General features: G+C 41.6%; 1 protein-coding gene across 2 annotated transcripts in view; it reads left to right on the top strand.

Moving 5' to 3' along the window:
* The first annotated feature begins 2,835 nt into the window (after positions 1-2,835).
* The window catches only part of RNF144A (ring finger protein 144A), a 67,494-nt gene continuing 47,425 nt past the window's right edge, over positions 2,836-22,904 (top strand). Inside the window, exons 1-2 of one of the 2 annotated variants that reach the window (XM_065632677.1) lie at positions 2,836-2,960; positions 19,533-19,622. The gene's annotated coding sequence lies outside the window, so the exon portion shown is untranslated. The remainder of the gene's footprint in view (positions 2,961-19,532; positions 19,623-22,904) is intronic. The other variant, XM_065632678.1, reaches the window with a different exon arrangement.

Raw genomic sequence — 22,904 nt, 5'->3', positions numbered from 1 at the left:
ACTGTCTCAGTGGTGCTCTTTTGTCTCTTTGTATCTTTCATTTTGCAATCATAACACTTACTAGCCACTTAAATTTCAGTATTTTTGTCTTGCATTAATACTGAGTGACATTTAAAATGTGGCCCACACACATTAACCCTGCAGTCTTTTGGCAGCTGTTGCGCTGACCTCCACTGGAGTTCTGCCTGAGCAGGAACTATGGGCAGCGCAAATTTATGTAACTGCAGGGTTTGACTTCCTCTGCATTCCCATTGTTCAAATGTTAAACCTAGGCTCTTCCTCAGCATCTATGCTGCGTGACAGAAAAGAAGCATTTTCCTTTGTTGCTGGCTCAAATCCCAGTATGGGGAAAGATTTAGTGCATCAATGTACCGCTAAGTCTACCAGCTTGCTGCTTCTGCAGAAAATGCCAGCTGTGCTGCAGCACGCAGATGTGAGGTGCACAAACTCCCCTTCAGATCCAGAAATCCTGACATTCTTTGCTTTGGATTTTTCTCTGTAAATGGCTATTCTTGTGCAGCAAGACATCCTCTGTGCCTACGGAAGAAGCTGCAGGATAAACAAACTGGATCTGAAAACACGAAACTTCAGTAAATGATGTAAAGACATTGAAGATGGCTTTGATCGGAAGGTGCTAAATTCTAATCTTCTCAAAATCTTAAGAATTTTACATCATCTCTTGCTACCATACGTAATTAAGAAAGTTTCTGCTCTGATACTCTTTCCCAAAGGAAATGCCAGTTGTGTACATTGGACATGAATAATTTATCTTAACACAGTTTGACAGACAATTGTTGAAGTTAAAGAATACTATTGGTATTTTTATATGCACAATTCATTTTTGTGTAAAATCTAAATTTTTGGGGGGCTATAACTTTATTAACCTATTTTATTTTCTTTAATCTATAAACACAGTTCATGTTGGACCAAAAATGGACTTCAGGCTTTCATTGTGTAGTTAGACCTGACTTTTAGCATGGAACTATAAAAATAATACTGAATTCAATAGAACTACTCCCAGGCTTAGAAATTACAAGCACATTGGGACCCTGAAGAGTCAGGATTTAAATTTAAGTCCTGTAAACACAGATATGCTTAATTGTATTTTCATGTGTAATCTCATAGTATTGCAGCTAAGCACTTGATAAAGATGCTGAACTGGGAAGGAACTTACACTGTATTTTAGTAGCATTATGCAGGTGTTCATATATGTAAAATTTGTAGAGAATCAGCACTTGGGAGAACAAGTTACTTTTGCTAAAATCATAATAAATATACCTTGGGTAATGAATAAAACTGTCATTTAAGATGCATTTTAAGGTGCTCTCTTTTTCAGTATGAAGGATTCTTGGTCTATCTGAATGTTACAAATGATGAATTTTTATATGACGCTGTCACATAATTAGTGCTAAATATTCCACATAAATATGCTGCGCATTACAATAAATGTTTCTATTTTCTTAAGTTTCCCTGTATTTTTTTTTTTTAGTATAACCCAGAACCATAATAGCAGAATGCGTGACTGCGTTCACAAGAGATCTGTAATTCTGAATGCGGTCTGTATTTAGCACAGGGGGCTGCTTGCATGGTGCCAAGGGCAGCATCAAGGCAAAAATGGAGAACAATAGTGGTGATTCTCCTTGTGATGAAAATCATTTGTTACATGCTTGTGTGGACTGGGCTGTGCTGGGAGAAGACAGTTAAAATACCTTGTGCTGTTCAGATGACAGCCATTACAAAAGACACAACTGTCCATAAATATCTGAGCTGAAAAAAATAAAAATATTATCTTTTGTTACAGTAAATAAGAGACAAATGCTAGTCAATTTCGAGGAGTACAGACAAGTGGCTTCTCAAGCTTATCTCCTGTCTTCGGGCTTCAGTATAAATCGTTGTATTAGACAGCCTGAAATGGAGTTTTTCGGAGTAATTGGCTGTGTGTATGGGGAAGCTTAGCTTTCCCCCCGCTTGCCTTTGCCAGCTTTTTTTCTTGCACATTCCTGAAGAGCGCAGGTGCCACGGAGCTGAACTGCACGCAGATGCTTTGTGACTCCTGCCTCCCCGGCCCCACGACCTCCACAAGGTGCCCGCAGGGACTGCTGTGTTGTGTCACCCCTGCTGCGGCTCCGGCAAGGGGCGTAAACCGCGTTTTGCTAAATCAACCAGACAGCTCCTATTCATCTCTCCAGCTCGGGGTTTTTCCTTTTGTGCCTCCGTGCATTACAGAAGAAAGCCGGTTGTTGCTCCATACATAAACCAACAACGGGAAAGCAGCTGTTTTCGCTAAACAGTGCTTGCGAAACAGCCATGACCACCATGGTTTCCTTACATTTCCTTTCTTCCCTTCCTTGCAAGCAAGTCAAAGCCTTCTGCCCTCCTTCGTAAAATTCCCCGTTGTTTCTCTTCTGCCGCTGAATGACCTGCTGGGCTGGGGGGCGTCACACCAAGGGCAACCTGAGACGCGATTCCTTAAAAAATAAATTCAAGCATGGGGAGAACCGGCAGCACACCCGGCCCGGGGCGGCCGCCGCTGGGATGCGCGCAGGGAGCACGCCCGGCGCTGCCAAGCGGGAAATCCCGGGATCCCCGCGCCGCCTCCCCCCGCCGCCGCCAGGGGGCGCCGCGGTGCCCGGCGGAGCGGAGCGGGGCGGCCGCTTCAAAGCGGGCGGCGGTGGCGGCAGCGCGGCGGCTAATGGCGGATAGCTGCGCTTAACGGCGCCCGCCTCGCTCCCGCCCCCGCCCCCGCCCGCCTCGCCCCACCTTCCTCCTCCGCCCCCGCCGGAGAAAAGCCCGGGAGCCGTGTCGCCGCGCACACTCCGGCTCCGCGGCTGACGGCGCCGCCGCGGGGGGTGGGGGCCATGCCTGTGGCGGCGGCGCCCTGCCGCGGCTCCGCGGGATAGCGCGGGGCGCCGCGCACCTTCCGCGGGCCGCCCCGTGCCGGCAGAGGCTGGAGCGGCAGGGTAAGGTGTCCTGGGCGGGGGCCGGGGGCAGCGGGAGGGGTGCGGGTACCTCCGCTGAGCCCCGAGCGGGTAGGGAGCGCCCCCGCTCCCCGGTGAGGCGGTGCCGAGCTGCGCGGGTCCGCCCGAGGCACCCGCATCCCCTTATGTAAAGGGCTGTGCCCGTCAGCGCGCTGCCCGTCTCCCCCCGGGGGCTGCTGTGACGGCAAAACCAACCTTATTTCTGCTGCCTGTGGCAGGCGGGCTCCCCTGGCACCCAGCGCCAGCCGCCGGGGTGGGTGGGTGTCCCTTTGCAGGCAGGCCGGTGGTTCCGTACGGGCGGGGGGTGCTTGGTTTCGTTGCGGTACCCGGTGTGAGGGGTTCGGCAGATCGCCGGCTGCCCATAGAGCAAAGGGGCTGCCGGCGGCGTCCGGCGGGTGTTGTCGGGCACATAATGAAAACGACTCCCGAGACTCGCGTGTGTTCTTTTCTGTGATTTCCATAAATGAGCTAAAGCTTCTTGAAACGGTTCAAGTGCCTTGGAGTGCAATAGTCACTCTGCGAGGGGGTAAAAATGATAAATAAACGTGTGTGGATTGACATCCGCCGCCAGTGTTCTCCAGTACAAATGAAGTATGCAGTTTAAAGAGAAACTGGCTTCTTAGAGTTGCGGGGATGGAAAAAGTAGGAGTAGGACTCGTTTTTTCATGCTTGTTTAGTGGTGTGTGTTGAGTTTTTTGGTTTTGGTTGTGGTTTTGTTTTTGTGGGTTTTTTTCCTCTCCTCATTGCACTTAAGAGATGCTACCGTTGACTTTTTGGAGGTGTTGGAAGAAGCCATCTGTATGATAACGAGGTTGCTCCCCAAACCCTGGATCCCCAATGTCGTTTTAAATCAGGGGTATCTTATGCCTGAAAAATCAGGCCCTGTATCACTCTGGTTTTATTCCTTCTAAAGAACTGGAACCGGGAGTGTCAATGGGGCAGGCTGGTGGAAGAAGGTCCAAGCTGTCTGAATTTCTACTGTGTTCTTGGAAATACTGGCATTTCTGCCCTGGAACATGTTATTCTTTGTTCTACAAGAAGCAGGAATGATGACTTATAAATAGAAACATTTGTTTATATTGTTCCCCTGTAGCCAAACAACCATTTACATTGTGAAATGGATTGCTTCATTTCACATCGGTTTATCAGTGCTGACCCAGGAGCGGCAACAGCTGAAGTTACAATGTTCTTGGGCGGAGTGCTACTGGAGAGATTGCATCAGTAGTTTAGTGTTCAGCTCCTGGTTGTTGGCTTGTGTGTGTGCTCCTGTTGGAGAGATGAGATGTAGTGAAGGGATGTGGGGTGTGGGGGAGGGAGGGGAGAAAGGCATGTGGGTATGTGGTGTGCCGAGGGGCAGATTTGTGCTTTTAAAGAAACTGCTCTGTTTATACTTAGGTGGGACTTTACAGTGTGGGAGAATTTAAGTGCCTGTCTCCTGGTACCGTTAGGGCATCGAAGCGACCTGACTTGAAGTTTGTTAAATATCCAACAGAGACAAGATCAAGGGAGAAAAGACTGGTGATTTGCTTGGGAGCTACTTGAAAAAGAGGACTTTTTTATTTTTCCCTAATGTGAAGTTGTAGTCTTTTACCCCTCCTTTCTCTAGCCATCGTGTCTCATTATCCTCTTGTGCCATCTTTATATGGTTCATGAGAGGGAGAAGCCACCTGTGATTGAAATATGAGTACAATGATGGGTGTTTCAATTTGATATAACTACTTTGAATGAAACATCCTTTAGGTAAAACAAAGGATTGATTCCCACCTCCCTCGCCCCAGTTGCCCTGATTCCTGTTTTAGAAGCTACTAGATCAAATAATGTGTTTATCATCTACAAACAGTTATTTTAGATTTTTGCCCTTGAAGCACAGTCTAGTATTATGTGTTATCTTCACTTACAATTTGGATTTTGCATATTTCAGTATTTTAAGGCAATAATTTTGGGGAAAAAAATACTGTGTTTGCTTAACTGCTGCTTTTTTTTTTTCCCTGAAGTTTTTTTCCAGTACTACGTTCCAAGTCTTTGTCACATTTTCTGTGTGGTGTGTGTTGTTTTTTTTTTTTTTCTTCCATAACTTCTGACGACTTTCAGTTAAGCTGAAGGACAAAGATGCCGTCTAAACCATGAGTTTTGGCTGCAATGCCATACTGGGGCTATGAATGGCTTCAGTGTATCTGCTGTATTCACAAGAATGCTCTCATAGGCTGGCAGAAAACTGTTGTTTGCCCTCCCAGTGCTGATTCAGGGAAAAGTAATAACTCTGATCATCCCGCAGCTTCATCTGCGCACGTAGACCCTTTCTCTCCTAGAGACCTAATGGATCAGGGTGATCAGGACCTGTTATTTCTCACCATGTTTCCTGTGGATTAGTATTAAAAGTTCAGCAGTTGAGTTAGTAGTCTATGGTTTGATTAGGAGATTTGCTTTTAATTGTTTTCCTTTTTGTGTCTTGAGTTACTGAAAAGAAACGCAAAACAATTACAAACCAACCCACCACTTGGTTTGAATGGTTTAGCAATTCTGCTGTGTCTAACTTAGGCTGTGGTCAGCTGTTCTTTTTATAAGACTGGATCCTTTTCTATTCTGCTTTGCAAAAAGGAGCTCATAATGTTCATCTTTCCATGACCTTTTGAAGGAGATCAGACGAAAAGATTATGATGACAATTTTTATTTTTGACTCCTGAGGGCTGGGAGGAGCTGTTGGAAATACACTTGCTCCTCTGGCTGCAGGCTGCAGAGTAATGGGAATTGTTTTCATAATCAAATCAGATCAGAAATGCTTACAGTTCTTCTGCATATGCAGTCAGTAAATACTGGAGCTGGCAGTACCAGTACAAAATGCTTTTTCAAATAGCTTGATTGTTTGCTGATGGTGCCATTTATGGTGGTGACACCATAAGTGTCCTTTCTCAAAAAAAAAAAAAGAAGAAAATGAGAAACAGAAAGTGAACCAGTATGTCTGGTAGTTTTATTTACTGTGAGGAAAAAAATTCTCATCAGATGGTTCTAGTCTTGGCAAGCCAATGTTTTTTCCTTTTACAGCATAATTTCTGTCTTTTCATTCAAAGAATAGCAAGTAGTATGTCGTTGCATGCAAATATTTTGCTGTTATCCTCCAGGTACCATTATGACAGTTTAATACAACTAAATTCTGATTGTTGAATAGAAATGACTTATGATTGAAGAAATGGACTAGAGCTTACTTAATATAACCTTTTTCTACCATATGATATCCAAAGTATCATCTGAAATACTTGGGAGTGAAGATCGGTCTTGCAGGTTGTCTGGGAAATATCAGATTCTGACTTTGCAGGTTCAGGCATAATTTTTTTTCGCTATATATGAGTGCTCACCTTCGTATGCTTTGATCACGGCTTTGCTTGTGAACAGCTAGGTTCCAAATTTTTGGAGTCTTTATATTTACTCTTGAGTTTCACTTGGAAATTTTACTGACTGTTCTGTTTCTGGAGTATTGGGGTTATTTCCTGTTATCATAAAACTCCACAATGAACTACAGTCTGTGAAAGCCATCACTGTGGTTCTTGGAGAAAGTTTCAGCTGACTTGCCTTCATCCCAGCTCCAGCCTCTAGTAAATAGGTCATCCGCAGCGTTAAGACTTGGATAATACCTGACACCTGTTGTACACATTCAGAACTTGTGGAGGACTCTCATATTTAGCTAGTGAGGAATATGCAGATGCATTTAGGAAAATGTATTACAGCAACAATCCATTATTGGCCCACCATAATGTTACTATTTCTGCTAAATTATTTCTCTAAACAATGTCTGGTAGGGGGTGGATCTGGCAGAATTGTCTAAAGTGATTGCATACTGTCCCACCCACACTGGCTTTCCTGAAGCACTCATTGTTAACACCTTCTGATGTCGTCTTCTCAGCACATTGCCCTTGAGGTACATCCTCTCCAGATGTAGGTATGCTGATAACGAAGCTTTCATTTTTGTCAAGCAATACAGACTTGGAGTGGCCTCCTCTTGTTGCAGGTAGTTCATATGCACAGACTGTGGCAGACCCATGCAAACTGTTCCTGGTGGGGCAGCAGAAGTAGTGAGGAAGCCAGGTTATCATTGATCATCGAATCATGGAGTGGTTTGGGTTGGAAGGGACCTTCTAACGTCATCTAGTCCAACCCCCTGCTACAGGCAAGGACTTCTTCAACAAGATCAGGTTGCTTAAAGACCCTTCCAAGCTGATCTTGGATGCTTCCAATGATGAGGAACCTGGGGCTATTTCTTTTTTTTTTTTCTGATATTTAAAAGGACCTTTCTGGCAGATCGTACCATAAATGAGCCTGCTAGATGAAGCTACACATGCAGTGCAATTACTCAGTGTAATTTGGGATGGTGGATTTGCTGTGGCCCTGAGCCTGCAGTTGGGTCAGATGCTCTTGCTTGAAGGACTTCTGGGATATGCCCAGCTGCTGCCAGGTACTCAGGGGTGTTACATGACATCAGGCACTCCTGGGAGGAAGTCACACTCTGTTTTCAGGCAGGTCTGCTCCCCACAGTGACCAAGCAGGGTGGCTGTGGTGGTGTTGATGTGCAGAGCCCTCCTTGCCCAAGTGCTTCCTCCCTGGGGCTACGGGAGAGGTCATGCCATATTGCTTAAGGCAATTGTATTTTTCTAGGCCTGATGGTTTAGACAATGTTTTTGTCCTTTTAGGAGGAAACAGTGTTATTTAACTCTGCTTTTCCTTCTTTTGCTGCTTAAGGAAAGAGTTTCCCCTTCATCTCTCTATACCCGTATTAAGAAATAACATCCACCCAGGCGGAATGAGAATGCTGCTCTGGGACTTGTGTGGTCAGGCTTATGTGTCTAGTGCAATCTTGTAACAGTGACTGCAAATTCAAGACCAAGCTATTTGCAGTCAGTGTATATGTATTTTTAGTCTGGTTTTGAGAAAATAGATGAAGTGCAGCTCTCTCTGTGAATGTCTGTCTTTTACTCTCACTCTTAACTTTTAACCTTTTGACCAGTTCCAGTTGCATTTGTGAGAGTGTTAGAAGCTTATCTCCAATAAAATCTACAGGTTTTCTGGCAGTAGGCAGCCTAGGCAGGTGGAAAGATGCCTGCTGAAGGAGAGATTGCAGTCTGAACTCTTCCTACCACTTTAACACACATTCTTAGAAACTGGATTTTACTAGCTTAGTTGCTTACGAATCAACTTGTATTGTGCTCCTATTTTTTGACTGTATCTCAAGTTAGAAGGTTACTTCATCTTTGGATATTTTTGTAACAATTTTGAATATAGAAGAAAAACAAATGTTGAGTCTTCATCCCCTGATAGCTTTACAATACTGCAGAAACTGCATGATGAGAAATAAAAGGTTTTTTGTTTTAAACATTAAATTATAATACTGTTATTCATATATTATAATAATGTGCTGTTTATGTTAATTCCCTGCTGTTAACATAATTTAACTCTCTTCTTTCTTTTTAATTTTGGCTTCTAATAGAAGTTATTCAGAGACCTAGAAACTTTTAGGATTCTTGTAGCTGTCTTGTCTAAAGATTGTTCCCTGAATGGAGCATGTTACTTGATAGGACACAAACTGAAGCAGTTCAGTCCCATTTTCATATTTTTCCTCTGTATTTTGCATAAACATACCCTTTCTTTCAATTAGCTGATCACTTTTGCACAGTGATATCTGTTGAATACATCTTACGGTCTTTGGTTTGATTCTTCATGCTGATTTGATTAATGTTGTACTATCATTTTCCTCCATGTATAATGTATTTCTCATCATGCATTTGGAATCTAGAGGAGGAAACACCTACATCTCCTTTAATTATGTATTACTTTTACCTTTGTGTACTGTCCTTTCTTACCTCTGTAGAAAAAGTGCTGACCAAAAGTACATGTTGAGGATGTGTGTAAGATGCGTTCAATTTGTGGAGAGGCAGTCCGTATTTAAAGTTGTGGGGTTTAAGAAGAAAATTAAAGCTTTCCATTTTTTTTTTCCTGATGCTATTTGTACTTGTGGTATTTGTTGACATCTTGGATTGTTGAAAGGCTTGCAGATGACATTTCTCTCTGCTTTAGATTACTAGGTTATGCTTGTGTAATCATTATTTCTTAGTTGTGTTCGTAGCTTTCTAGCAAAGATGTAGTGATGACATCCGCTAGGCTTCACCAGCTGCAGCTGGAAAGCTGAGAGAGGTAGGATAACCACAGCCACTACTGTGGGATGCTTGTGCCAGCTCACAGTGGTGCGTGCTGCATCTTAAGGTCTGGTCTCGGGTGATCCTCAGGACCAGATTTACCAGCCGTGCAGGCAGGACCACTGCAAGTGTGCTGCAGAGGGTGCAGGAAAGGCTCCTGACAGATCAAGGTGACACTGGCAATTTTGCCACGTGTGCATGGGGCAGACCAGTCAGGAGCCTGCTGAGCTCTGCCTTGCTCCTAAGACCAAGCTGGAGTCATAGCCTTTGTGCCTCAGGTAAATGCAGCTAAAACAGCCCAGGCAACTCTTCCTGTTAATCACCGAGAGGTGAAATCTGTAAAGGCTGTTAGGCACAATGTGATGATGAACTCTGTAGTTAATACACAGTGCACCCTTAGGAAGTGGTTGGTGTCAGCATGTGTAGCATCTCATCTGCAGCTCTGATGGTACACAGTTAAAAGCCTGTAAGGTCATCTATTCATACTCATCTGCAGGGTGTAAGTTTATTTTGAGGCTCCAATCTAGCTTGTTTATCTTGCGAGGTGACAGTCCCCAGCCTTGGGAAGCATTATGCTGGGAGCATTTGTGCTGTGTGGCGCTTGCACTACACAGTGCTGCTGACCTGGCACCTATCTGTGCTGTTGTTGGCTCTGGTATGTCTTTCTGGTTGTGCCCTGTACTTTGGATCTTTGTAGCTCTGAAGGAATCATTCTCCACCGTGTGAGTTCATCCTTCTCTCTGCTGCAGTTTCTCACCTCCGCTACTTGGCTGAGCAAATGCTGCCACAGCTTGGCTCGCATCCAGTTGCTGCCACCACTGGGCATTAGCTGTGGTGGTGTTCAGAATATGCAGTGCTGCATATTTATCTTCTTTCTTCCATGATGTGATGTCCCACTGGAGCAGCAATATCTGCCATGTACTTTGCATGGATTTTTGTCTGAAAATCGATTCTCAAATATTTTACAAGTGACTGTTATTGAGGGTGAAACATGCTGTTATTGCTTGTTTTACAGTCCCCTTTGCATCTGTGACAAGACATTACTAGGGTGATAACCCACTTCCGTCTCATCTCTTGTTTCGGGTTGACATTGCCTTTGAAAAAAAAATAATCTCACTTCAGAGGGAGCAGCAGTGTAGTTCTAGCTTCAGTTCACGTTAGGTATTTAGCTTAAAATCAAGTTATGACAAATCCTTAGACAACTCATAAATCCAAAGAGTGTGATAGTCTTTTAGCAAACTGTCAGTCAGTGCTAAATATTTTCACCAGTCACTTCACGTTTCCATTAGCTCCTTAAAAAGCTGAAGTTCAGATTTGAATGGAATCTTATGTTTATGGCTGTGTTCCCTGCCTTTCAATTTAGACTACTGCTATGAAGCTTTATTATAGTTGCAGGTAAATGTGTTTTCAGGGGCTGCTCTTTCTTGGAAAGACCACTGGTTTGTTTTCTCTGGTCTGAAAGGTCTGCATGGATTTTTGAGGCTTTCTTTGGTTTGAGTTTGTTTTCCTCTCCTCCATGATTCTACTGTACTAGTCTCCAGACAAACACAGACCTGACCTTGTTACTTTTGTAATGGGAATTGTTTCTTTTGGATGGGAGGATTCAACACAGCTGCCAATATAAGGTAGAGTCAAACCATCACGTCCCCTCATTGTGCTAATAATAGTGATGTACCATTTTTCTGGCAGGCAATGCTGCTGCTAGTGACGGCTTCAGGAGGGATCGCTGGAAGAGCAGCAGGGTCATTCAAGATCTCTGTTTTTTCCTCTCATCTTAGTATCTTTTCTCATACAGCTGCATTTCTCACACCTTAAGACTGAACCATTCTTTTCATTGAAATAACTGCTTATTTCTCACTGTGGTATCAGCTAATTCTGATCTTGAACTGTGGAAGAAGAGTGAAGATGGTGCTATTTTGAGGGAGAGAAAAACAAAACAAAAAACCAACAACAAAACCACAAAACAAACAAACAATAACAACCAAAAAAGCCACCCCAAACCAAACCAAAGTACACAACTAAACCAACAAAACAGGTTTTGTGCTAGCCTGGACAGAGCGTTACTAAAATTACAACTTGGAGAGTGCCAGTGTAAAACAATACGTGGATGTGCACATCAGGATATCCTAAGTCAGCTCAACCAACATGAAAATTCACTTGTCAATACCAAGGGAGCTTTCATAGGGTTTCCTTAACATGGTGACATGGGAACTGTCCAGTCCTACTGGTTATGGAGGTTTTGAAGAATTCACAGTGTCTGGAGTTTGATATGAAAGAGAGAAAATTCTTGTTCTCAAAAAAAAAAAAAATCTTTACAGTTAAAGACACCTAAGGGAAGTAGGCTTAAGTAAAAGACAGTACAAATCTGTCAAGTTACAGCAAGATCTAGGTCTTTTCTAGTTTAAAGATTTCTGATAAATGTTTATGGACTTAGGTTCTTGTTTCTTTCATGTTTGCCAATTACGCTAAAAAGTTGTTCATCTTGTGAGGGGAGGGTCTGGAGCAAACCAAGAAAATAAACTTTGAATAAAGTACAATTTAATTGCTTCAGAAACAGCAGCCTTCTCTTTCCCTTTGTGACTGCCTGCATTACCACAAGGCCTGCATGAAACTTCTAGCAAGTCAAAATGGCCCATTCCTTCACATGCTCGCTGCTTGCCCGCCCTCTGGGAGGGAAAGGGCAAAACCAGGACATATGGAGCAAGGCTGTGGGATCAGTGTTTATCTGATGGAAGAGAGCAGCTTAAAGGATGTACTGAGAACTACCTAAAGCTAAAAGTGAAGGGCCCACCTCTAAACAGGTGTTTGGAGTAGTAACTGGGAAGACAGTAAGTATCCGTGCACTTGGAAGTTGCCGGAAGGCTGCAGGAGGTTAGTGTCTGTCGGCAAGTAGGTCTTTCAAGAAGCATATAGGAAATGCTCTCTGTAGAAGCTGTAGAGCTGCCCTTAGGTGTTTTGTGTTAGCCAAAGTCTTTGTGTCTGCTGCCCAAACGTCCCAGTGCTTCAGTGAGAGAAAAATGAGATTCCTCAATGAGATCTCTCCCAGACATTCATCAGAGCTTTGATTATTTCCATTCAGTGAAGAAATGCAGAACTCCAGTACTTGGAAGTGGTAAATCCTGTAACATGACAACAATAAATAATTTAAGACCTTGATTCCTATCTGGTATGGACCTCTTACCTTGAATACAGACATCAGCTATAGGCACATCATTTTTTGATGCATTTAAAAAAGCTAAAGAGAATTTCATGATAACTGAATCTTCTGTGATTGTATCATTATATGCTATGGGAACCTAAGTGCCTAATTGATGTTCCCTTTAATTGAGGTGGTTCCTGCCATTTGAAACTAATATATACCTACAGTGATGGGAAATCTGCAGGTATTAGAAAAGATTCCCAGATTTGCTTGAGAACTTTTTTCTAAATATACTGTTCATATATTTCTATGAAACAACAGTTACTTTTTGTAATAATAATACAAAAAAACCCCTCCTCCAGTTTCATTTTTATTTCTTCCTACTCAGCAGCCATCCAGTACAAGGAAATGAGGATATTTTGAAACAGGGATACTTTGCATAAATTATTTCCAAAAATAGTTGCTGGATTTGAATGCTGACATTTCCTATGGATGTTAGCGGTTGAGTAATATAATGGAACTGTCAAAGAAAACAAGATATGAGTTCCTCAGAGAAGAATTATGTAAATATAGTGGCTTTCCTCTCAATGCAGTATACTTTGGCAGATGCCATCTATTCTGGGGAAGTACCACATATGCAAAACATGCAAATGCAGGGGCAATCTGTCTCAAAATGATTAACAGCATTGGGCATCTGATGGTACATCTTAAGTGTATGAACTCGTAATCTGTGAAGACTTGGTTACCAAAACTGTAAATGACAGCGAAGATGTAGGTTATTTCAGAACCTTCTTGGAGGGTTCTCTGGTGTGAGCCTTGGAGGCAGCCAGGCTGAATGGGCCCTTTGACTGCTCTGGTGTTATGAATTACAGCATTGCATGCCATGCTGTAAATGAGTAACAGTGGACACAGAGAAGAGGCTGTGTACCCTGTATACAGAGATGTATTTTCCTTTTTGACAATTCTTGTTCAGATCATTCATTTCCATCATCTTTTACACTCTCCCTGTGTTCTCCTATGTTGTGTGTGGTGGTATTAGTTGGTTGGCTTTGTTTTGAGGCTACATGAGAAACTCAAGCCAGAAAATGGAAGATAAATTGAATATCCAACTCCCTTTTCCATCAAAGGTCCACAGCTCTCTTAACTCATACAGCACCTTTGGTAAATGTGCTGATACAACACAAGATACAGGGGAAGAGCACTGGCAGTCCATGTACAACTCTAATCCAACAGGTGCAGGGAGAGTACCCCACCAAAGTTCCGGGGATATGTGAAGTGTATGCCTATAGTGATTGTTACAGTGATAACATTGTTCCATCAACTTCTTCTTGCCTCCTTTTTTGGCTGTGTAGCTCACTGGTGGTCAGTAGTGACCAAACCATTGCCCAGTCTGTCCATCTGGCTGTTGACTATACAAAATGCGGTTGTACCTCTGTTAACCTCAGTGCTTCTGTTGCATGTTGTGTGGACAATTTGTAATATGAAAGGAGTTGCCCTGTGTGTTTCTCTTCACCCAGTCAATCTCTTGCATGCTCAGGCTACAAGGGGGAATGTAGGTGCTTCAGGACTAAAGGAATGTGAATCTAGGGCATTTAAAGGGAAAATTTCCTTCATAACAAAAAAAACCCAACAACGACGACAAAACACCAAAACAACAACAAAAAACCCTCCCTTTTTTCAGTCAAATTTTTTGTGCGTTTCAAAGTACCTAAGATAAGCAGCAACTTCTCTGGTCCCTTTGTGACTGACTGTCAAAATGAGGTCAGGTTAAATCTGTGTGGAAATCTAGGTAAAGCTGAGCCTGCACTTAGACTCCTGTTAATTTCTCTTTACTATTTTAAGTGAACAATAGCTTTGAAAAATATTTGCAAGTGGAGGAACTAAAAATTGATTTACTTTCTCATACATATCTGAGTGATGGATGGAAATTTCCCAAAATTCAGCCATTTTTACACCATTTGGCTCTTGCTTCCAAATCAGTTGCATTATTACAGTATTTCTCCTTAAGAAACTACACTAGTAAATCAGATGGAAAAAGTGTGTGGTGTTTGTGGAGGTTGTTTTTTTTTTTTTTTTTCCTACATGGTATTAAGACTGTTCAAAGTGGTATGATATGCCTATTTCTCCCTTTTTATGGGAATCCATACAATATTTTGTCAACTTTATTGCATTTGAAGATCATCTGGAAGGATTACAAAACCTTCTCCAGTAAGATAAATATGAAATGCTGATTTAATTATGTTAACAGTAGGTTTTGATTGTTTGTTCTTCACTGGAAGGAAAAATAAATATAGAGAAGGCATTTTCCATTCCAACTTCTTAATGAGCAGGTGTGTGTGTTTGGGAGGAGTTCTCTTCTCATAAAGGCTTGATTGTGTGTGCTTTTCTATTGCACGTATTACAGTAAATCTGGTAGTTAAATCCAAGTTAAGACCACCTTTTCTTACAAATCTAAAATGACAAGGCTTCTTTTGCAAGTGCATCCAGGACTTGGTAGAGTAGTAATAGCTGTCAGGTTCAAAGCAAAGCTAATAATTAAATCTTCTGGCCTATCATGTTAGAATTGTAATACATTTTCCTGTTTTCAGCACACAGTATCTCATGTATTAGTATGAATGAATTTATTAAAATACCTTTTATCACTATGCTTTGAGCTTTTCTGTCTTCATGAAGTCATGTAGCTGCTTTTTGTAAAAAGCCTTTAAAGACCTTCCCACATCTGATCTGATAAAAACCATCTTATTGTTGTGAACCAGCCAGATTAATAACTGTCCCGCTGTGGTAACCTGAATAACACTTGCCGAGAAAAAAATGCTGTGGGATATGCAAACCCGGGGGAAGGATTGTAGTGGGTGTGTGGATTCAGACTCAACTCCAGGGAGTCCAAGGGAATTTCACCTCCTGACTTGAATGTCTGCAGAGTCAACCTGACACCAGGCAGCCAGGAGCTTTACCCAAAGATCAAATGGGCTTCTCTTTTCACTAAATGGTATGCTGAAGTTCTGCTTGAGTCTTTCAAGATGTAACTCTGTGTAACCTCCCTGGCACAGGGTTCACAGGACTCTGGTTGCAGCATGTAAATACCTTGCACAGCAGAACTTGCCTTTGACAGGTGCGCTGTGTCCCTGCCTCCTGCGGGAGCTGCCGCTGCCAAGGAATCTCATCTTTCAGCCCAAGGTTCTTCCCTCTTTCTATAGGGGTGACAGTGTAGGACTATATGAAATAGTCTCCTGACATGGCTAAGGAGGCTGGCAAAGACATCATGTTTTGCATAATCAGACATTGCCACCACCGTAAGTAAAGGTGAGAATCCAAAGCTGAAATTCCATCTTGTGCATATAACCTGTCAAACTTCATCCTTTTTCCTGTGTGTCCTTAAGCTTTTGTCCTTGGACCCTGTGGCTGCTGGGCTGTGAGCTGCATCATCAGCTCTGACAGGATGAAGTGGAGGGAGATGAGTTTCATGGCCATTCATGCCTCCTAGCTACTCTTGGCTGACACAAAAACCAGATGAAGCATGGGCTGTCACACAAATATAGAGCAGATCCCACAGCCTTTCTTTCTGCATCTGTCATGGGTCCTGTGCTGACCTCGACACAGGTTTCCTAATTCTGCGTGTCAGCTTGTGGCTCTGTACAATAGAGCTTTCTTGTTGGGAAAACCATTACAGCACAGCAACAGAAGCATGCTGAGTGTATGCGGGAGCAGCTGACTGTGAAATATAAACAAGTAGATGTCTGTGGGAAATAAACCGGGAATCAGGATGCTCCAAAACTGAGCCTGGACCAGACACCATTTAACAGTTTCATTTGTAAGACAGAAGCTTTCAAAAAAACAACCAACCAACCAAAAAAACCCAACACCACCAACCCCTGATTATGCTTTTTACCAGTCTGGCATTCCCATATAAGTAAGCATTATTTATTTCTTTTTGATGAGTAAAACCAAAGGTAGGTATGCAGGCTGTGGCTGAACACAGTCAGATTTCTCCATGACAAGTTTTCTGAACATCCATAGCATGGGAGACTGCATGCTGGAAAGCAGCAGCTCTGCAAGGGCATTATGGATCAGGCTGGATACAGAACCAGAAGTTAGCAGTGCACTGTCGCTGGGAGAGAAGACTGGGGTAATTAATTTAATCCTGAGCTGACAGGATTTATAAAAGAAATATTTTTCTCTCTGCATGGCATTAATGACACTAATACTCAAATTCTGTATCTGGTCCTAGTTTTCACGTCTTTAAAAAGTCTTGAAAACCTGCAGGAGGTATAGTAAAAGAGCCACAAGAATTATTGGTGCTGAAAAAATTCCTGGTAGTGATTTAATGTGGAAAGGGTGGATTGTGAGCAGCTTTGTGTTGTTGTGTGGTTTTTTTTTTCCTTTCTTGCATTTGTATAATTTGTAATTATTGGGTTGCTGTCCAGATAATTTTAGGACAGACTTCATCTTGTCCAAAAACATCTAAAATAGGTCGGATGGATTGATGTGTCAGGTCCATCTCTGTGAGACAGATTGCTCTGTTGGTGAGGGAGGACAATGTCACTCGCTCATCAGTAAGTAGGCAGCTGGCTCTTAAATACTAGTTAAAGAAAAAAGGAGAAAACAGGCTAAGAAAGTTATTAAAATTATGGAGAAGGAGTTGGGTGTTTTTTACATGAATTATATGACAACAAAAGGGTTAAAATGGCAAGGTGGCATGCAGAGGAGATGACCATTACTTATGTCCCTTCAGAAATACTTCTCAAAGTGAAATTTTATTGGTTGAAACCCAAGAAAAGGAGGAATATCTTGAGTGCCTGGATGAGCATTTTAGTTGTCTGACAGATCAGAAAGAAAATACTGCATTTTATGCATATTATGCATGTACTTTCTACAGGATTTAGATGTATATGTTCCTGTTGAACATAATGATCAGCCTGCAGGCTGGGGGACTAGCAGGAAGAGCCTCTTGGGAAAGCCGTGTGTGGGAGGGGAGATCAGGGATTTGTCTGGCTCTGTGTAGAGCTTAACTCAGTAGCTGGGTATCTCCAAGGAACTGTCAGAGAGGAGAATTGAAATTTCCAGTTGGTTTAAGGAGAGAGGGGCCTGGAATAGGAGGTAAATCTGTGATGTTCCTCTGTAGATAGGATAACTGAACTTTTGTGGCTGGAAGAAATTGCTCAGGAGCAAACCAGAGGAGAGACACATGCTGCTGACAAAAAGGGAATTGTTTCCTGAGGATCCCTCCTGCCTTTGCAAGACAGACATAGGAGAGAGGGCACCAGGAAGGCAGCGCTGGTGGAGCAGTTAATGAAGTGCTGAGCGAGGTGCTGGTAAGGGCGAGATTTCAAGAGGAAGAAAGATGTCAGGAGACATCTGAGTCTGATGAAGCTGATGCAATGACTGAGAGTACTGGCCAGGACAAGTTTTGTGCTAAGGAAGAACAAGAACTGGCAGAAGAGCTGGAAAATATCTGTGGCAGAGCTGTAGGAAAGGAGTTTGCTGGCAGCTTAAACATTAACTATGCCCTGAGAGTATGAGAAGAGACTGAGCATCTTAGGTGCCTTGACAAGAAAATATCTTGTACTAACTTTCTTTGACTTTCCTTTTTTTGTTTATTTCCTTCCTCTTCCCATTTAGAGAGGGAGAGGCATAACTAGAAACACTGGCTGAAATTCTAAATTGAAAGAAGTTGAATATCTGCAGCTCTTCAAATCAGTAAATTGCCCTTTCCACCACTAGGAAAAGTGGCGGATCTCTTGAGGTGTCCAGCACAAGGCAGGTCCTGTGCCCGGGCAGTATTTGTTAGCCATGTACAAGTTACGTGTCTTGCTTTCAGGGTAGTTGGGAAATGGTTAATAATTTGTGGTGTTCAGGTTAATGAGCTACCACATCCAGGTCCTTCTGACCTTAAGCTCCAGGAAGCTGTTTTCTTATTTTACAAGTAGATATACCATAATTAAAATAGATTGTTTGTCACTTTTTTCCTCCTAAAATCTCAAGAAAATGTGGGAAGAGGGCAGTAACACAATTTTGTCAGATCTCCCAATTTTCAGGCAGGATTTGTGGCAAAGAAGCAAGCAGGAGGAGAAGGTTAAAGTGAGGAGGATGTGCAAGAAGGGAGGAGGAAACATCTTTTTGGTGACATAACTGTTGGTTGAATAACTTATCAGTAGCCTAAAATGTTACAGTGTGCATATATCTGAGCTTGTTCAAGTTAAGGTTGCCTAGGCTGTTAGGCCATTCCTTTATCTTCTGTTTGTCTTGCTTTTTTCTAAAAGTATAGTGTATGTTTTTTCCATATGACATCTCTCTCTAAATGGAAATCAGAGAGTGGAGGATGAGAATGTTGCAGAAATCAAATGCTTATTTTTAGAATTTCCAAAAGCTAATGCACACCTTGATAATTACAAGTATTTTTAAATAGCATGTTGTTGAAAACTTAAGATGAATAAGGAAGACCAGAATCTTGTGTGTTTCACTATAAATTAATTCCAAAGCTGCCTTTCTTTGGATTTGAATAAAGGGTGGGTTTTATGCTAAAAATCTACATACTCAGAGGATATAGGTTTTCTGAGTATTCACTGTAAAGGAACTGAGCTCAGAAATTCTCTCTCAGAAATAATACTGTTGGATAAATCTGAAAATGGGAAATAGCTTGACATGAAAGTAGGACCTCTGCCAATTGCTGTGTTCTGAATTCCTCCTCTTCCCTGGCATCTCATCCCATTTGTTAAAATGCTCGCCCTACAGACTGATTTTGCTCAAAGTATTTGGCTTTGCATGTGGTTTTGTATGTATGTTTTCCTGGTACACTTTCTGGAAATGCTTTGCTAAGTGCATGGAAAGTTGTTGCAGTTCACTGTTGGTTTTGTACATAAGAAGTCCCTGAAGCTTATTCTTCATACAATTCATACAATTTTTGATCCTTCAGAGTATGTTTTCCTGAAGTTCTGGATCATAGGGACTGCAGCTATGTAACATAATAGTGGTGTGAGGGTGTGGGTTTGTTTTTTGGGTGTTTTTTTTTATCATCTCTTGTGTGATGGGATTAATCTTCCCAAGCTGATAAGTACAAACTGAGCCGGTAGGTGCCAAGAGTAGAAAGGGTTAAGAGGTGACTTTTGTCTGTATTCACTAAGACCACTTGCACCACCATGAAATTCTGAAAGCTTATTGACGGACTGGAGCTCTTAGGTCTGCTTTTATACAGTCAATCTAAATAAAGTCTGACCCTTATTTTTTGTTTTTCAGGCTTGTCTAACACTACCTTGAGCCAAATTCCTAGACTGGTTGGTGCTTTCTCATGGGATCCCTGTGACTGACAAAGGAGAGATTGTTGTGGTAGGCGTTTGCATTGACTGTCTTGACAACACTTGGCCTGGGCACAGACAGATGCACTTCGCAATGCAGCCGCTCTTTCATAGGACTCTTATGCCAGCAGGGACTGGGTGGGAGGGGGAAACAACCACGGTGCCTTAGAGATGGTTTTTATAGTCTTTGGAATCACTATTGTGTTCCCCCCTTAAAATCAAAACCACATAGCGCAAACGACTGCAGAGGAGGGCATTTGTCAAAGTTTGCTTTTAATTATGAAGCTCCAGAATGAAAAGGGTTGGTTCAGTTACCAATTAAATGTAGGAAAACAACAAAATCTGCATTCTACTTCCCAGCAAAGTCCAAGGCGCAGAAAGACTTGGTTTGGTGCAGTTTAATAACTGTCTTTGAAGCACAGTTTTATGGTACTACCTGAAATGGTTCCCCAGGCTTATATATATATCTATGAAATTTGTATCTTTATGTCTCTATAACAGGGCCTGTTTTGCTTTCTTATATGGTCCTAGATTTAACAGTTTGATGTCCCCGAATACTACATTTTCAATTCTAAACAAGAGTAAATCCATACTTGAAATAAGGAAGTGAGGTAATAAAAATATTTCTTTTTTGAGATGGCTACAGATCTATAGGTACTCCATAGAAAATTGTTGATCTATTTGATAAAGGATTTCCAGTCAATCAAAAAAGTAGTGCGTTTGTCTGCTTGTCTTCTAGAAGGCAACAAGAAATATGTTTAAACAAAGTTTATCCATTTCTCTGCAGTTTGGAAAAGGTCATCCTGTAAATATCACTAGAGCTGTAAAGTGTTGCACTGTGCTTACTCTAATACATGGCTATATAAAGAAATAATGACATTTTTAGATTCTTCATTTGCTTGAGCTCATGATTTGCTGTTGGTAGCTTTCCACTTTCGCATGCATGCATCTTCTGGAAATAGTATTGAAAAGTCATATACTTACAGACTGGCAGACTTTTTTTTTTTTCCTCCTTTTCTTTGAAACTCATGTTCTTGGCTTAATTATCAAAGTGTAATGATGTTCTTGCTTGACTACTTCTGATCACAGGAAAAACCTCTTGTGAAGAAAACATAATCATACCCTCATGGGCTTGAATTTACGTATTGAGGTTTTAATGTAACAAGCTGTATGCTCAGCTTGAGTAACGTGTCTTAGTGTAAAGAAGTACTGTTTAATTGTAAAGCTTGTTGAAATATTTTTCGTCTGGGATTTTTCTGCTTACTTTTTTAGTACTAAGTGAAAAACATCTTTTTTGTCACATCTTTTTTTTTTACTAGCAGAAAAACAAAATGAGGAGAAAAGGAAGAGTTTAAATTTAATTTAAAACCAAAATGTCTGATATTGTTTTATGTATCCCTTACTTAAAAATCAAGTTGAGGTTCAAAAAATAATTCTACAGTTTCGTTGATTTCTTTCTATTTTAACTAGATGATAAAAAATTTAAATAGAAAGAACTTGAAAGGATTTTTTGGGTCCCTCACAGTTTGTGCTATAGACAGTATAATTCCTTTCATAAACTTTCAGTTTACAAGCAATCAGTATTTCTACTCCCCCTACTTTTGGAAAGCTGTAATAGAAACATATAATGCATCTCTGATACTTAGAAACTTGAAGAAAGTTTCTATAATAAATGGACAATGACAAGTTTATACATCTGTCCTTGTGTGGTCAATGATGTCTTTTTAGCTTAAAGAATTCCTCTACCATTGTATGAGGTATATTACCCTGCATCATGTGTATTCAGAGACTGACTATATCTCTTCTTGATCTCCATGTGTGAAGCTAAATAAGTCAAGGTCCATCAGCCTCTTGCCCTGGAATCATCTCTCCATCTCTCTCCCCAGGGGTCCTGTGCCTTCAGGTGTAGCCATCTGCCTCTGCACCCATTCCCCACCATGTTCTCATCAGTATCGCAGCTTGTTCTCATCTCCCTGCTTTTTTAGTTTTCTGCTGAGGTGTTTCTAAAGATCCTCAAACCTCTCCAGGCACCATATCCCATTTTCTGAAACACAAAGGGTAGCATGTGCATAAAGTACTCTCAGATGTGTCCAGTCTCTTGGAAAAGCACATGAGGCTGGTTTTTCCTTTTTCTTTTTCCTAAAGAAGTAGAAACCTCAGTTTAGTGTCATTGTTGTGGCAAGTGTGGAGCAACTGTGGACTTCCATGATCTCTTGTGGACTTTGTGATCAAGGTGAGAGCAGCTCTGACATATTGTGCACATACATAGGCTGACATGTGCCTTTAGCTTTTGAAACTTTCTGCTGCTCGCCAAAACTGTTTAACTGAAATGGCTCTGAAGTATTACTGAAATGGAGCGTATCCTGGCAGAGGTTTGTATTGGAAAATATTTGTGGCATACAGATGGTCATGAGGTATTTGTGTAACAAACAAGACCATACCATACATAGTTCAGACTATTAAGACAAAGCAGAGGAGTGTTGCCCTCGGATTTTTCCTTGTCTAGTAGGCAAGAACCCACCACTCGTGTCAGTGCAACAGTCAATATAGTGCCAGAACTCACTGATCTTTCCTAAGCATCTAGAGAAAAGCGTCTGCATCTCCTCATCTCTAGAGATCCTTTCATAGACATAGCTTGCTCCTTCTCATTAGCAGGGAGAGAAGAGAAGCAGATGGGGAAAGTCAAAAGTTTGCCAGTAAAATGCAAAATTCTTCTCTAATGATCTAGTGTTGGCTTGAAATTGTGGGGCTTTCTTATGGAGTTGTTTATTTCTGTCTCATTGTTTATAACCTTAAAATAGTTATAATGTTTCATGTCGATGTGGAAGGAAGCAATCAAAATATTTTGGCTTTGCTTCAGCTAAAGAACATTTTCTAAGTGTTGCTGTCTGTAACCCTAGTAGCAGCTGAGACCTCTATAATTGAGTCCAGTGTACTAGAATTTAGTGACAAGTATGCAGTGTGGATGATCTATGCCAGTGACACATTAATAATTTGCATTATTATGTCCTGTAGCAGTAACCAAAGGCACAGCATGTCTCAGTCTAACATAGAAGACTTTAATAGCTAAAATGAAATTTAGTAAAGATGTAAACATAATCTGCCCACAAAAGTGAGGTAGTTGTGGGTTTTTTTCAGTCTGTGACAAGAAGGAAGAACTGCACTGCAGAAGTGACAAGCTCAGTCTGTGGTGACAGCCACAAAGTAAAGTTTGCTTTTAATTATAGTTCATGAAACAGGATGTAAAGTTAAACCTATTTAGTGGTTTTAGTCCACAAAAAAAAAAATCTTTCCCAATAGCAAATAAAGGTCT

This window comes from Caloenas nicobarica, chromosome 3, assembly GCF_036013445.1.
Source record: "Caloenas nicobarica isolate bCalNic1 chromosome 3, bCalNic1.hap1, whole genome shotgun sequence".
NCBI lineage: Eukaryota > Metazoa > Chordata > Aves > Columbiformes > Columbidae > Caloenas > Caloenas nicobarica.
This window is presented reverse-complemented; position numbering and strand designations above follow the sequence as displayed.